Source organism: Corvus kubaryi, unplaced genomic scaffold, assembly GCF_017639235.1.
Source record: "Corvus kubaryi isolate FWS band 111438036 unplaced genomic scaffold, C.kubaryi_AGA036_p1.0 split3-73, whole genome shotgun sequence".
NCBI lineage: Eukaryota > Metazoa > Chordata > Aves > Passeriformes > Corvidae > Corvus > Corvus kubaryi.
In genome coordinates this window covers 40,452,015-40,467,197 of record NW_024582091.1, presented here as the reverse complement: position 1 = coordinate 40,467,197, position 15,183 = coordinate 40,452,015, and the positions used below count along the sequence as shown (strand labels likewise).

The following is a 15,183-nucleotide window of genomic DNA, read 5'->3' as shown; positions in this document are numbered from 1 at the left end:
AGCTTCTAAAAAAGAAGCTTGTAAACCTATGACAGTGCTATAGGTTTGGCTGAGATATTAGGCTGAGAGTTACAGGGACATTTAATCTTATGTCTGAGTCCCCAAAAAGCTGAGGAATACTTACTGTTAGTGCTCTTATATCTAGGCTTCACCTCAGTAATTCTTTCTGAGCCCATTCCTGGCAATTAATATCTGAGAGAGGGACCACATTAATTTTTCAATCCAGAAGTATGTAGTACCTTTGTTCTAATACGTAACTTCCATACAGCTGGAAAGACATGAGGGACAAAGAGACTACCATAGGGAAAGGAGACAGAGTATTTTTGTGGTAAAGTGTTAAAATACCTTTCCTGCTAAAGCGAAGATTCAACATTTAGGCCACATTTACATTAAGAAATAAAACATAGAGTTCTTTCTGCAATTTAAAGTTACCATTTCTCTTGCTCTGTCCTTCTATGAACTTTCAGAAATGATCCCAATACCCCAGTAAGAAGAAGAAAAAGTAACCAATGTGTTTTGCTCAAAGTTTGAAGCACCCACATTACAAAAAAACACCAAAACCCCAAAACCAAACCAAAACAAAAACCCCACCCACCCACCCGAACAACAACAACAAAAAAGGCAGGAAGGGATTATATCAGCAAAAATGCCATTATAGGTAACATTTTCACAAGTGCCCAGCTGGGATGCTAGAAGCCCAGTAACAGCTCCCCTGCTTTTGAAGGTGTGATGTTTTGCATCAGTCTGTCCTCAAGGTATTCCACTGATGGGAGCTGCAGCTGCACAGTGCAAATGAAGGCCTGTGTAATTTATTCCTTTCCTCCTAATAACAGCTGCAACCCCAAATTTACCCACAATTACTTTTTTCCCCCTAAGCCACAGAGCTTTTTAATGCACTGCTGTACAAATACTTTCGCTGGCAATGTCAGGGATTTGGAAGCAGTTTTGACCTTGGCGACCATTTTGGGGGACATGGGCAAGCTACTTCCCTTGCATTTGTGCAGCTCTCTTTAAGGTGCATTGTGGTTATTTGCTTCTCAAAGATGTAATGAGGTGTAACTTGTGTATACCTGGGTAAGTATTTGGAGAGAAAAGGTTTCATGTAAATGTAATTAAAAAAATATTATTATATCGACCTCTAGAACAACTGAAATATGGTGAATTTGGTATAAACTAGAATGAAAAATTAGAGCAGTAATTCACCACTACGGCCTTTCGCTGGTTCAGTTATTTAGTGGAGAGAAGACTCAGGCATCTTACTATTTTGGACTGGAATTTTAAACAGGTTTCAAAAGAAAGTCTGGCAGTAGAAACTTCTGATCTGCTTTATACATTTACCCTTGTGTACAACTAATTGCACATTTTGGAATTCCTTTTCCTGACCCAGAATTTTGCAATGGCAGATCTCAAAATGCTACACAAAGTTCACGGCTCTTGTTCTGCAGATCAAGCAACATCTTGGCTTTAAATGCAGAGTCACTTGGGAATTCAGGAAGTGATGGCAGGGGAGAGAGCTCCTGATTCCCAAATCCCAGAGGACCTCTACCCAGGAGACTGTTTTGCCCCTCTGAACAGGAATTTGAAGAACTCCCCAGTTAGCATTTGCCTGAGCCCTGCTTCTTGCTCCTTTTCTACTTTCTTACAAGTGTTAATTTTGCTAACATTGTTCAATGATATCTTAAAAATATCTTCAGCACTGGAGGCATTTTTCCCTTCACTGTTTTGTTGTCTTTTTCAAGCACTTGCATTGAGTCCTTCTCTTCCTGAGATAACAGCCTTCCTGAGGTCTAATAGTTCAATTCCTAAATATTACATCCCTTTTAAAAAACACAGCAAAAAGAATATGAAATGCCACATATAAAACAATATTTTGGAATATAAAGAAGCTTGCTTAGATTAGTATTCCATAATAACATGATTATTTCTCTCAAAACTAGTGCTACTTATGTTGTTTCCTGCTTGAAATATCCTGCTTTGCATTTTTTTAAATTTATGAAATAATTGGTTTTGCACAGCAATCTACAGCAAAAATATTCAGAGACCCTTGTGCATTTCTGCCTGATCTGCTACATTTTCTCTATCCAAAAGAAAAAGACCTTGGATGTTTTAGATATGGCACTTAGCATCCTTCAGGAGACAAACTTAAAAATTAGCTCTGATGTGATATAACTAAAATGCTGATGGTTCAATTTTTAGCTTTTCAGGGTTGATGATAGCTGAAATAAACCAGTTACACAACTGGAGCTTCTTTCAGGAACACATTTAAGCACATGCTTAAATTTGGGCATGTATGTAAGGTCTGAGATTTTTAGTATTTTCCTAAATTAGATCTTTGTTTTCCTGGGGGTGTATATACAAGAGATATCCCTCAGCAATATGGGTATTTCTCTGAGCACTGTAAGGGCAAATGGAATGTGAGTCTGAAGTTAAGGGGGAGGTCCTCTCAATTTCTTGAGGTTTTGCCTTAAGCATAATTTTGCTTCAGAAGGTTGAATCCTCTTCACTCTGGCTTTCTCTTGTTTGATTTGGAAGATGTAGCTATGTATTTCCTTAAGTCCTGATTAATGTGGAGAAACATTCTTTTCATGCTCGTAAAAAACAGACGCATCCCAGCCAGGCCCAGAACATATGTGACTGGTTCCATCCTCCTTACAACATATTGCTGTGTGAAATAAGGAACATGCGACAATCATCACTTTCCAGTCTCCGGACTGCGATGCCAGATAGCAGGCACCCATCCATTTTTTTTCCCTCATCCTTTTTTTAGTCCTTACTCTCCCATACTGATTAAATTTGAATAGCCATTTTATTGCCAATTCTGTTAGCTATGATTATGCCTTATTATTCTATTAAATGAAGTTAAATGGAAGTAGGAGAATCAGGCCCTTTGCTTGCCAGTTGCTGGCTTGCAGGTTGAAATGGTTCACCATTCCCTTTCTTCTATTGTTGTTAATAAATAAGATGTGCATTTCTTTCATTTAATTAATTTCTGATCTTGAGGTTTGATGGTGTTGACATTCTAAGAATCCAGAATGAATTAGTCATATTGTGGTGCCAAAGCTCACTATGCATAGGAGAGTGGTACTAGCAATGTGAAAATAAGAAAACCACAACAAACCAGGCAGCAAAATTTTTGTGCTTTTTTAAAAAATGCTTTTTAAAATTGCTGTTGTTTTAGTATAAGGTGGTATGCTGACAGTAAGCGATCATATCCCTGGCAGCACAGAAGAATGGACTCAGGTGTTCTCGCATGAAAGAATCTCTCGGGGAAAATTCACACTTCTTCTGTTTAGTTTTGCTTTTCCTGTTTCTCTTTGTTCAAACAGAACCACAGTTTAAAAAGCTTTGGACACACAGCTGGACATACATAAAAACCACACCTGACTTGCATCTGTGATTTATCTTTGCAGATCATACTGTTATTTGAACATATAGTTGTTCAATTTACACATGCACATATAGAACTCTGGTTCTGTACCTTTAAAGTAAAAAGGAGCTTTGCCATTAAATTTGGGGAGTATCAGATAAAATCCTGTATGTACAGATTAGACATCCAGATTCTTGTGTTTTTTATGTCCAGTGATCTTGAAAATACAGACTCAATTTGGACACATTGGGCAGCTGGATGCATTATCCAGTATTTGTCCCTGAGTGAGCAGTCATTCTCTTACTCCAGGAGAAAGTGTCTAAATCTGGCTCAAAGACAAAAAAGAAAGAAAGAAATCTTTACCTTTCTTCTCTTGGTTCAAACCAGGAATGAGTGCATCAATTTAGTAAGCACGTAAAATACATTGAAAGTTGAGAGAATTTAGGTTTGCATTATAGGTATAGGATGTGACTTTGAAGAGTCTGTTCTTTATTTCCCTCTCTTTCTTCCTGATTTATTTACTGACTCCCGGGCAAACTTGTTTGCCATGTGGTGCAAATTGAATTGAAACCGCTGAATTTCTCTAACTGCTTAGAGTACCTACTGTCAGAAAATCTGCACAAGTTTTAGAATTAGCAGACACACAAAATGTTTATCTCACTTGTTAGCTTGGTAAAAGCCCACTGACTTTCTGAAATCACAGCAGCGAGCTGTAAATGATGTGTGAAATGAAAAGGCTTTGCTCACCCAGCGAAGACACAGCAAACATTGAGGAAGCTGTGCCATTGGACTGGGCTTGGTGGAAAGGAGGGAAACAGCTGGGATACAAGAAGAATTAAGCCCAGAATATACCAGCAAAGACAGAAAATAAATCAAGTTTGATGTAATTTTCCTATGCAGGTTTTTTTTTTTTCTTTTCTGTCTTGCTCTGTTTCTTTTTCGTACAGAGACTGCAAAGCTGAGTGGTTCTGGTTTGTGTGACTTGCATGAAGTTTTAAATTTGAAGTGATCATTGATTTGTGCATTATGTTCCAGTATGTTCTGCTGCATCAGGCACTCTGTTTTGTTTCTGTCCACGTCTACGTGTTTTACTGGGAAACAGCTTTTGCAGGGAGTCAGTGATAGAAAACTGACTTGGAAAATGAGTGCCAGTTCAAGGGCAGAAACATCCGTCTTTACTGCCTTCACCCTTCTGATGATCTGGGAAGGAAAGGGAAGCACATGGGGTTTAGAAAATTGAATGACACACTTAGAGGTTAGACAGAGGCATAGATTTTAAAGAGTTTACCCTTGCAGAGGAATCAGATGCTGAATCTGTTCTGGCTATCACCTTGCTAATGGGAAAAGAAGGAGAAAGGGATAAGTTCAGAACCACAGGATATCCTCACCAGTGGGTGCTAGTGGGTGCCAGCAGGGATCACACATCCCTGGCTGTCCCCAAGTTTACTCTGTTTCCATACCATCTGCCATTCCTATCCCCCATACTTGTTGGCTTAACCCCATTAAACACATGGCCCTGTGCATGCTGGAATGAGTATACACAGACCATTATGTGACTGCTCTGTTTGAACACTGAATCAAGGGAATATGAATATATAACTTCAGTGGTAGCTGGGGATTGATGTCATGCGAGCACGCTAACACAGCTTCTGGATGGGATCTAGCTTGCACTGTCCAGATCCAAGTGTGAAGGAGAGCAGGTGTGTGGTTGTCTGCCCATGTAAATCTACTTTAAATACTGCCTTGCCAGGCAGTATTTGATTTAAACCTCATTGTCCAAAGATGCTAAATAGCTATCCCTGTCCCAGGATCCAGGCTTTGAATTAGAGCTTTTTGTTATAACAACTTGTATTTCCAAAAAACCAAGATACTCCGTTGCGACAGTTCCTAACAGTACAATTTACAATTTTTTTTTGCTGTATTTTGGCTTGTTACTGTAAAATACTGTGACAGATGGAGCATCATCTGTCAACAATTCCTATCTGACACAGAGTAGAAATTATTGCTGTGATGAAATTATTGATCTTGTATCTTTACATTTAGGAGCAAGGAGGGTCTTATACACAACTGAATAAAATCAAAAGCAGTTTAGTTTAGGATCCAAGAGGGATTTTACTCTAGGAAGACCCTTAGTGACTGGAGGTGGAAAAGATTTTAGTCTTGGCAGACACAGACGCATAAAAGCTAATTTCTCATAGCTGTCTTACTGCTTTCTGTGATATGTCAACACTAGTATGGAACACTAGTATGGATTTATCCATGAATCTTTCGTGTGTTTTTCAGGCAAATAAGAACTAAGGAAAATCCAGATTTTTTTTTCGTGTGTGTGTTTAGTGCATTCTCTTTGCTGGGAGCCAACAGACTTCTCTGTGTAAGATCTGAGAGCAAGGGGAGAGCTGGACGAGCCAGACTTGCAGTCAGGAGAAGCATGGGAGACAAAAGGATCGTGAAAAACAATTAACAAAAAAGATTTGGTTTTCCAAGAGTTTGCTGGCACAGATATGGATGTGGCCCTAATGTGACAGTAATTATAGTGTTAATGCCATCTTATTAGTTCTTAAACCCAGGATGCCTTCTTGTTTTAATGACCAGTGGCTTTTATCCCTGATTTGCTACATCATTATCTAATACTCTTGCTGTAAGTAGTTATGCTGGAGAAACAAGGAAGGGCTAAGCTGAAAAGATAAGAAGGAAAGAAATGTGACGATGTGGCTCCTACCAGTGATGGTCCTTGTGCCTAAAAGTACCTCTTTAGATTGACCCTAATACTGGAGAAGAAAGCTTATCTGAGTACGGGCAAATGCAACCAATGTCGGACTGCAGGTAAAATGTCTTGTTGGTACTATCCTGAAACTGTGAGGAAGGTGAGTGGGAAGTCTGTTCTCCATGCTTTTTTTCTCCATTAAAGCTACTCTGCCTAGTACTTGTAAGAAGTGATAATTCTTATCCCTTCAGCAAATAGTGATGGGTTTGGTGCTTCATGGGATTATCCCCAAAGTAAATATGCCACCTGAACATCTTCAACCTTGAGCTAAAGCACCTGTAAACCCTGATCTGAAAATCTTGGCATCGCAGATTTCTTAGGGCATTTCTTAATATGGCTTTTTGCTGTGTCAGAAATACAAATAAATAGTTCATTTTTCTCTGCTTCTTGTTTAAACTAGAAGGACTTTTTACTTTGTCCTGAAAAACAGTCCAACCACATTTGTGGACAGTGGTTTGTATTGGTCCTTATTTTTTTCTGAACCTACCTGTCCATTCCCAACAATGAAAGGGAATCACTGTTCATTAGGTGATTAAGAAAAGTTTAGAGTGGCTTGGAACTGCACAGAGGTGGATTTTCCTGCCAGAGAGTCTATTAGTAAATGCTTTTATGGGACTCTTCACTCTTCCAGAATGAGTAAGTCGTGCATTCACAGTCTTGCAAAGCATTCATCTGTGAATTGTACGTGAAGAAATGTACGGGAGGCATGTGTGGTGTGTGTTCCAATGGGACTATTCCCTAGCCACCACTTGCTTCGGAAATGGTATTAAAAAGTACAATTGTTGGTCATTAGGGTTAGCCTTGCAAAGCAGGCATGACAGCATTAGCAGGAAATGCTTCTTTGATTTCAATTATAATGCATAAATTATACTCTTCTTCTGTCTTATCCATGCAACATTCAACAACAGCTTTTTCATCTCGGTCTGGGGAATAGAATTTTGCACATGGTGTAACTTCCATTGCCTTAAATACAGCCTCCCCAATTTTATCACTGAGCACTCAAAATCTTCATTATTACAGTTCAGCCAGCAGAAATTAGTTGTATTTAGATCCCAGTAGGCCATAGGATGCATGCAGCTTTGAGATTTGGCTTCCATTTAGCCTTGGGAAGCAGACTTAAAGCTTGATGGTTGAATTACAAGAAGTACTGATATCCCTCTGCCAGCAGTAGAGTAAAAACCAGAGCTGTCCTGGGGTGTGAGAAGCAGGGAAGGGGAAAGATGGGACTAATCATTCCTTCTTATAAGACTGAAGCATCTATGGGAAAATTCAGTTCCTCTGATTTGCTTTCATCTGGCAAAACCATAGCATGAAAAAGTCATTGAGATAATTACACAGTGGTGGTCACTTTATTATTTACAGTGGTTTCTTCATGAAGCACAAGTATGTAGCTTGCTGATCTTGTTGTCCACACATGTGAGACTTTATCTGCCTTTATCTGAAACATTTGTGGATTTCTCTGACTGGTTTGGGTAGCAACAGCTGTGAAGCCTCCTGGGGCATGGGCTTCAACCATGCAAACCTGCGTATATGGACTGTGATGGACTAGTATGACTCTTGTGCTGTTGAAAAGTCACTTCTCCTAATACTTAAAGTAGTTACTTCTCCTTTTACTGTCATCCTACCTCCTGTTATATTCCAAAACCAGCTCACCAGTATTACTGAACATGAACTGTTCAGCCTATCAACTTACTGTGTAAAATCAGTATTTTTTCTACCTTTTGTATTGAAACAATTCTCTGTGTGTGTGTGTGTGTGTTTGCATTAGAGGATTGTGCTGTCTTGCCTATGTTTAGCACATATCTGCTTGGTAAATATATCTCAGTTGAAATGCCTGTGTGCATAAAAAGAGGAGTTTCTCAATATTGTCTCTATAGAAGGCTAAAATTATAACTCCAGAAAAGGAATGTGAAGTGTTCAAAATGACAAGAAAAATGGATCTGATGTTGAAAAAATACAAGACTGTGAGTTTTATTCTGAAGAAGAAAACTACTTGCCACTTACAAATCTTCTATTCACATCTTTTATCTACATCATTAATTGGAATTCTTCTTAATCAGTTCTTTCCTTCTCCTCAGCAGAAGCAGCAAATTTTTCCAGTTTTCCAAATTTGGTCGCGAACTTTTTAAGACCTTCACATGCATTACAGAAATGGCTAATCCAGAGAAAATCATTGCCTGCTTTTCTGTCTCCATGTATTCACAATTTCAACATTGGAGGAAATGCACCTAGAGCTAGTGAAACATTAACACTGGAAACTTTGCACAGTGACTTCAAATAATTTTATGCTCTGGTCTGAATACAGTTGTTTTCAAGTATAAATACTTGGGTATTCATATTATGAGTTTACCTACTTGTTAGCTAGGATATTACAGGCAAATATTCCTTGTAATTGTAACCTAATAGAAAGACAGAAAACTTAATTGTGCCATACCATTTAACAGTTGCTGCCCAATAACCAGTAAATAAAGGATTATTATGACTGAAACATTTTAATGCTAAAATAACCAAAATTGGCTTTTTATCACTGTTCTTCATGGGCAGGCAGCCCTGTTTGAATTGGTTTTGTCTCCAAATCTCTTTCTAAATATCCTCTCACTACAGGAAAGGAAGAAGTTTGTGCTGTGTGCAAGGAATACGTTAACTACTGTATAAAGTTCTAGACCTTGCGCAAACTGGGAGAAAAAAAAAATCAATATTTTACATTCATAAAGCACCTTCTGTTTGTCTCAGCTCACTTTGAAAATGTGAACTCTGAGTTAAGAAGCAGCACTGTCATTACACCCAACCCACTGATGGGTAAACTAAGGCAGAAAATGCTGTGAAGTTACAAACTTGGCCAGGATCAAAATCCAGGAACACAAAAAAGTCTTCAGCACTTAAAAGACCGGAAATGTTTCCCATTGCCCATTCCATTGTATCAATTGAATATATAAGAACGTGGTATTTTCTTTCCCTTAACAATTTCTGATGTGGTAGACAGACAAATGACTAACATGTGTGTCATAAAACAAGTTCAGATTTTTTTTTTTTTTAACATAAAAATGTAGTTTACCACTAACTCTTCATGTCAGGATTTGAGGACTGGGAATCTATTTTGTATCCCCAGTCTGCACAAATCCTTCCTTATATGTGCAAAACAACTGGGTCTTCTCCTTATCACCACTTTCTCACAGCTGTTCCTTCAAGCTCACACTTGATGGCTGCAATTGGTGTGATAGAGAGTGAAGTAATTCTACATGATGTGCTACTATTTACAGGTGGCTGGGGTTATTTGCACTTGAATGTTGTGCATGTGTCTTCAGCTAATAAGCAAGTGTTTGGCTCTGAGAGGTCTTACTGGTTTTCACTACCAGTGACCATAAACAATGGTCACTGATGCACAGCATCCAACAGTTTGCTCAGCTGTTTCCTTTATTGCAAATGTTGTATTTTCCATTCTGACTATGCAGAAAATTTTTATGATTTCCAATGCTTCTTGTTAATCTGGGAGCAGAAACATTACAGAGCAAATACACATTGGAGAACCCAGGGCAGAGGTCCCCCATACCCACCACCCACCCCTTGGAAACACAGAGAGTAAGCCCAGCAATGCCATAGCTGCATTTTGTCAGGAATTGAGGTGACCTGCTGTTCTTCTCTTTTGCAGATTTTTCTCCTTGAGTAGTGGTTTAGCTCAAACCTGTAAACAAGGTAGTGTATCTTACAAAAAAAGGTTGTGGCTATCTTAAAAATTATATGGGCAGCTGAAATGTTGCTCTGTATCTGTCAGAAATGGGACTGTATTGCTTATTCACTTCACCCATCCTCCTGAAGACTCATTCCTAAAACAGCAATACTTCTCTTCCATATTTCCTAACGTTGCAGCATTATTCTAAGTTTCATAATCTCTCCTACCATCACAGTCATACAGAATTCATGTGCTTTTACCCACTATACACAGAATGGAATACCTGGAATGAAAATGTAATTAAATCATATGCAAATAAAAAATGCTGCAGCTGACTTCATAAGAAGGAGACTGTCATATCAAATACCATATTGTATTTGATTTCAATATTAACTGATAGGATTAGCAGAGATGAAATTTACCTTAGAAAGCTGAGCCTGCCTAGAGTTACTGGTGAAAGGATTTTTTCAGCTTTTGCACCCAGGAACATTTTTGTTCCTAACCTTGGTGCAAAGAAAGCTGTTTTGTGGCAACTGAAGGTTTTGCTGTCCGGGTGGTGCTGTATTCCATCCAGCCTGGTCCAGGGGGTGGTCAGATGTCTGAGTGTGGCTGAGGAGACAGGTCAGCCTGCTCTCCTTGCTGCAGCAATGCCAGGGAAGGGCTGGGCCGTTTGCTCCTGCTCCTAAGTGGGTTGTAGAGGTGGGCAGCCTGCAGAGACTGTGTGCCCCAAAACCTGGCTGCTGCCCAGGAGCTCTGCCTGTACTTGGCTGCGTACACTGGTGGAATTTTAGGGCATCATTTTCTTGCACCAATGCTAGACTGTGGATAAAGAACAGAGGAGGCACAAGTTGCCTTTCCTCTTTCTGTGTTGGTTCTTGTGGAGCAGTTGGGCAGTTCTTGTGTTGTGTCTGCTTTTCAAAGGCCCTGAGAGCTCTCATATGGCTTACCAGTGCCTCATACCTCATGTATGGGTCTGTGCACTGTGATGTTTCCTGGCTTTCCTCCTCCCGTGGGAGTGCTGAGCCTGGTTCTGTGGTGCAGGGACCTCTCAGCCGGTGACGTCTCCTGGTGCTGCTGCCTCCCAGCCACACCTTGGCTCAGGGCTCTTCTGACCTGCTGCCTTCATAAACACTTCAGTGGCTTTGCCTTCGGTGTGAAGTGCCTTGGGAGCCCAGTATGAAAGGTGCTATAGAAATGTAGTTTCGATTTAATTTGGTTTGATTTACAGTTTGAAAAATGAAAATCTTTCTGCAAAGCTAAGACCCCTGTACAATTTTTCCAGCTTGCTTCTGCTGCTTGCAAAGCTACTTGCATTCCCTTTTGGATCACTGGGGATTTCCTTGACACATTTACACTCCTGTTCTCAATAACTTCATACCCAGTCTCATGCTGACACTTTCTCCCTTTCTCTCTCTTTTTATTCATTAAAATTACCTTCTCCACAGGTATTAAACATAACCAAGCCAAGCAGAATAGAGGCCAGTCATAAAAACATAGATGACTACATTTTTCCCTGTTATGATCTATGACAGGCACTTAGTCCTTTAAAAAATTGCTACACCTTCAGAGCCCGGAGATCTGGAGACCCCAATAGCATCAGAGGTTTTAAAAATACATTGCAGATATTTCCCTTCAAATCCCTGTACTTCCTGAATTTCTGTCCTTATTTTTGTACTACGGTGTCATTCTGTTTGATGCTGAGATCCTATACTGGCAGGCACTTTACAAACCCACAGGAGTTGCCCCAGGAACCACACACTTAAGCAGACAAAAATATTGACAAGAAAGCAGAAGTACCAGAGAGGTGAAGTGATTTGTTCAAGGCCACAGAGCAGCTCACTGGCAGGGCTCACTTGTGAAGACAGGCTTTCTGGTGCTGTACCCACAACAGTTACCTGCCTCTAAATCTCTGAATTCATCCTTTAATCCTTTGGCATTCACAAAGATTTAAAAAATTTACTTTACTGGACTTGGGGAAACCTTATGGTCCCTGAAGTGGAAAATATCAAAGAATATGACCAGCACTTGTAAAATTAAGTTGGGTTATTTAATGTATTCCTAGAAGCTCATACCTCTGTGAAGAAATACAGTAATCCAGGTTCCCTTGCCAGTGTTTCCTTATGTGTGACAGACTTATGGTGAAGGACAGGAGAAAAATGGGAATGTTTTTACCTCTTACCAGGAAGATTTTCTTGTGTTTGATACATAGTAATAAATGGCAAAACTACACTCAAAACTTGGCAGGTGGGGAACAACTTTGGAATTAAAATGAAGGAAGTTGTCTTGTAGGTTTAAACAAAGGAGAAGTGTTTGGGGGCAGAATATGACTTCTTGGTGATACACTAATTAGAATAAAAATGTCAATAATTAAAAATGGAGGGCAATTTTGGCTTTTCAGGCCAAACTTTTCAGCTTTTCACAGGCATAGCTTTTCACCAGAGGCACTGTACTTCCCAATGGTGTTAATTAACCCATTCTTTGCTGGGTGATATAAACTAACAAGGCAGAAAGACACAGCACATGGTGAAATAGAGAATTGAGCTGGGATCCTGAAATGACACTGACACTGCTTTGAAAGCGTTGTTTCAGGAGGGTTTCTTCTCATCTGGCTCGTAACAGGCATCAAATCTATGGTGGTGGTCTGAAGCCCCTCTGCAGTGGTGGGAGGACTCTGCAGAGAGAGAGTCCCTTCAGGGGTGGTTCATCCTGTCTGCCTCAGGTATCCATGTAGGAAGGGATGAATCCTTCTCTGAAGGGATTGCTCACTCTCCTCTGAGTACAAAGGGAGCCTGGATGACTAGTGCTCTCTTCTAGCTGTCTGGACTTCCAGGGAATTACAGGTAGGGGAGATCAGTCCCACACCTTTATGTCCTCCTTCATGTTGCCATCAGAAATGGTAAAACCTGCCAGGGGCCGGCCGACAGTCTGTGCTTGTGAGTATTGCACACTCCAGGTTTTAGGAGTATGTCCAATGTCCCTCTCCCAGATTTCTCTGGAACACTGCTGGCTTCATTCCTGTTGCATCCATAGCTTTCTTTACAGCCTCAAGGCTGGGAGAGGAGTATTTTTTTGTGTGTCAAAACATGATTTCTTGGGGAAACATAAAGAGGATACAGCTGCAACAAAATGGAGAGACAGGTGCAGATGCCTATTTATGTTTTTAAAAACTGCAGATGTGTGTATGTGTGTACATAGAACTGCTCAGGCAAGCTAGGATGCATGGATTAATTGAAACCTATACTCTTCAGAAAACCATTTGAGATGTACTTGGTTTGATGTTATATTTGTAACCAACACTATAGTGGTTGTTGGGGTTTTTTCTGCTTGGGAAATTTCAGATGTGGTATTTAGCTTTGTTTGGAATGAAGACAAGTTTTTTGGGACAGAATAATTTCCTGCCAAAGAAAATTGGGACTCTCTAAGGCTTCAAAAGTCATGTGAATAGTTTTATCCTGCTGGTCTATTCTTGGTGCACTATTTATCTTCCTTCTCCGTGTGCCGTGCATGGCAGGGCCCCATCCTCTTGTGATGCATGTGTCAGGGGAGCCTTGGTTCTGACTAGGAACTGCAGATACCATATCATTAAAATTAATAAACAGGAACAGTGGAGGTTCCTGGAGAGACTGTGATAAACATTTGACCAAACTTATTTTGTTTTAAATTGTGTCATCCTTCAAAAAAACAGTATCTTCACTATCTCATCCCTTGTGCCTTTCTATCATGTCTCTGTCATGTGCTGAAGTTACCCATTCGCCTCTCAGCCCACTTTCCTCCCCTTGTCACACTTACAAAGTGGCTGACACCTTTTCTTGTCCTTCACTGGCTGATGGCTCCTAAACCAGGCCTGGCTTTCTGTGCCTCTCCCAAGGAGGAACCTCTGGGCGTTCTCAGAGTATGCATGGGGGTACAGGCATATTTGCTCTGCAAGTGAGGAGTCGTGTCAGGTGGGTGTAGTGACTCAGAAATAGCTTCTCCAAAAAGAAAATAGCATTGCTCTTTTTATTTTATTTAAAAAGGAAAATACACTTTTTTTTTTTTTTTTTAAACACAGTTTATTAAAGCATGTTTTTTGTAAAAACAGCAGAGATCTGTGTGTATAGTTCAGCTCCTTAACCTTTATTCTTCCCTTGCAGGTTTTTGGAAGTTCTCCTCCACCCCAGCTTGGGCTAACATTCTCTCCCTGCTTCCACATATTCCCTCACCTGCTGGGAAGCTGCATGTGACAGTATATGAGCAATCCTCCTGATGACATCCAGGCTCCCCTGCTGTACTCCAGACTTGGGATCCTGCAGTGATTTAACATCTTTGTTTGTAAGCTTAGTTTAGGAAAGATTAAACTGTTCTTTGCATAATGTGTGCTTACTGGATCCATGAGACTTATTAAAAACTATGCAGAAAGTGCCCACCTCCCATCTCTTCTCCTGGGGCTAATGGTTGTGTGCCATTATAGGTTCATTATTTCAGATGTTCTCCTGCAACAACCCCTCATGAAATCTTCCCTTGGAGCTTTCACCTTTCAGGTTCATTCCCTATTTTTGTGGGTAGTTGCCATACTGGCTCCACCTGTTGGAAATCCTATGTACAGGGAAGGGAATCTTCTCGTGCTGTAGCCACTTTCCCATACATTCACCCATTTTCTCCTCCTCATCATCTCCCTTCCACACCAACACTTTCTGCCTCTGAAGCCTTCTGACCTGCGAGAAGCCAGAAGAAGGAGAGTTACAACAGGATCACCACACTGGGAAATTGATAATAGATTATATCTGCCATGGTTTTGAAGTCAACACAGCAAAGCCGTTGCTGTGGTAGAGGAGTTTGTAAAAGTTAGCATTATCCACATTTGTGGAGGTCTTCTTTCCCTGGGAAGACCCTGGGTTTTCAAACTGCCTGAAACAAGTCTCAGGAGAACCCAGTGGTAGGTGAGAGAAGGTCTGATGTGAGGCAGAAAGAAGAGGGAGTATAAATCACTCACCTCTGACTGAGGTACCAAACAAACCTGAAGCTGCAGCTGAGACCTTGGAGAAACCAGTTAAACGTATTGTTCCGTCTCCTGAGGGGAAAAAAAAAGGTGAAAAAAATCAAGGGGAGCAAAACATTTCCTTTGCTTTGCATATTACAAAAGGCACCAAATGCAGAAAAGAAGAGGAGCAAGTAGGCTGATAAGAGATTTCATTTCATTCCCCTCAGGGTGCCAACTTACCAGTGGTAACCTCGTGGTCTGCTGATGTCATTCACACAAAGCAGTTACTTCTGAAGAGACAGGTTTCCTCAGATTTTACCATCTGAGGGAAAAATAGAGGAAAAAAATTGTTTGAAAAGGAAAAAAATGTTAAGGTGTCTGTGTTTTACCAAAAGCCTTTGTAGGAGGTTATTAACTTCAAA

General features: G+C 40.3%; 1 long non-coding RNA gene across 1 annotated transcript in view; it reads left to right on the top strand.

Moving 5' to 3' along the window:
• The window catches only part of LOC121659104, a 49,537-nt gene extending 35,335 nt beyond the window's left edge, over positions 1-14,202 (top strand). The window contains exon 2 of the long non-coding RNA XR_006014160.1: positions 13,935-14,202. This is a non-coding gene — a long non-coding RNA (uncharacterized LOC121659104). The remainder of the gene's footprint in view (positions 1-13,934) is intronic.
• Positions 14,203-15,183: the final 981 nt, after the last annotated feature.